Consider the following 2078-nt stretch of genomic DNA (forward strand, 5'->3'; position numbering starts at 1 on the left):
CACAGCACAGGCAGGCAGATGTTTTGGCACGTGCCAGCAGCTGGAATAGGATTGCTGGCTCAGCTTGGCTGCACCCTTCACTCCAGACAGTAATTTGGGAAGTCAGTGTTGGAGGCAAGGGAGCCTGTATTGGGTGGCTGCAGCTCTGGCTGGCAGAACCACACAGCTCATTCTGCAACAAAGAGAGGGAGCAGAGTGCAGAGCTGGGCAGGAGGAGACACTCCTGGATTATTCACAGGCTCCAGCCCTGGGGAAACCCTGGCAGTGCTTGGGACCAAAGGCCATGGTGGTGATGATGGGGTAGTGCCCCTGCCATCCACACTGCAGGAGCAGCTCTGCCCAGGGCTCATCCCTGCCAAAGGAAGTGGGAAATGCTTGGGGATGCCAGGCTCAGAGTGGTGGGATGTGGCTTAGGGACACAAAGCCCTGCAAAGGGAGGAGGACACAAGGAGCATTCTGTGGGCACTGCAAGGCACGAGGCTTGTCCCCATGCAGGTGGTGTCAGCACAGGTGAAATTCCAGGTCTGGAGGGGGAAGGAAGTGGTTCCCACATGGGCTGGGCAGTGGCACTGAGGGGAGTGGGGCAGAGGCTGCTGCCTCACCAAGCCCCCTGCGATTGTTTTATTTTCTGTGTGGTGGCCAGTAACAAAGAGCAGCTGTGCTGTGCCTGCTGCCCCAGACTGGCAGAACAAAGGGGCTCCAGGAAATGCTTCCCCCACATGTGACACCATGAGGATGTGACAGGCAGGGTGGGAATACCAAATCCAATGCAGTTTTGCAGAGATTTGTGTAAATCCAAGAGGGGTTCAGCAGAAGCCACCCCTAACACTGCAAGAGGCCGTGGGAGAGCACACAGGCACATCTCAGACACAAAATGCCACCTTCCCAAAGTGCCCACAAGGCTTCCCAGAGCCAGGCATGCTTCCACCCGAGGTACAACTCAGCCTGCCCACCCTGGGGAGAGCCCTCACCACCCTAGCCCAGGGCTGGTGGCTGCTTGTACAAGCCATGTAGGTGCCTGGCCAAAAAAACAAATAGAAACTGAGCAGCGAACTTTCCCTTGCAGCTTTTGGGGAGGCCAAGTGCAGGAGCAAAGTATGAGATGCTGCAAAAGGGATGAGGAAGAGACAGATGTTGTGAGGGTGCTTCTTAGTAGGGAGGGTTAGAGCAGCTTTATAGCACAGGGGTGTTAAACTGCTGGTGCAGAAGCAGCCAGGAGCCCCTCTCTGGGCACACAGCAAGGGAACAAGCACCAAGACCCCAGCAGCAGCTGTGTACACACCACCCTCCCCTTCCCACATCAGCAACTGATGGAAAATGGGGTCCAGGTGAGTCTAGTCAGACCCCATAGGTCACTGACAGGCAACATCACCCTGTTTGACTGCTACAGGGTGGAGATGGCAAGGGACTGGTGCTGGAGCATCATCCAGGAGCAGAAGCCCAGGAGCCCTGCCATGGGTGCTCCCTCCATGGAGGATGCTCAGCTGGGTGCAGGGGATAAGTGCAGCCTGCAAGAACACAGAGAAAACTGCACTTTCTTGAACTGCTGTAAACCACGATGGGAATGTTTAAAAGAAGCTGCCAGGCAGGTATGATTTACTTGGCTTTTGATAAAATCTCACATCAGAGACTATTAATGCACCTTACCAAAGGTTAAAGGGGCAAAGTCCCCATTTGGCAACAGAAAACAAAGACAGACAACATCTGCTGCTTGAAGCAAAAATGAACAAACACCAAGGCACAGCAGAGGTCAATACTGGCACCATTACTATTTAATACCACTTGTATATTAATGAGAGGCAGGAAAAAGACAAAAAGCAAGGCAAAGAAAACCAACAATAGCCCAAACTTACTTTACTTTGTCAAAACAGAGAGAGGTAGGGAAAAAAGTCATGCTGTGAGATGTGCTTTACATGAGAAATTAAATTATCACACTAAAGTTTGCCAGTGGAAGTAGTTTCAGCACATTAACATGGTATTCAGCCCAAGTGGGGCTGAACCAGCTGGTCCCATTTTACCAGCCACTTCATTGTGAATTCTGAAATGAGGAAAAAAAAAAAAAAGACAAACACTTTCGC

Source organism: Agelaius phoeniceus, chromosome 5, assembly GCF_051311805.1.
Source record: "Agelaius phoeniceus isolate bAgePho1 chromosome 5, bAgePho1.hap1, whole genome shotgun sequence".
NCBI lineage: Eukaryota > Metazoa > Chordata > Aves > Passeriformes > Icteridae > Agelaius > Agelaius phoeniceus.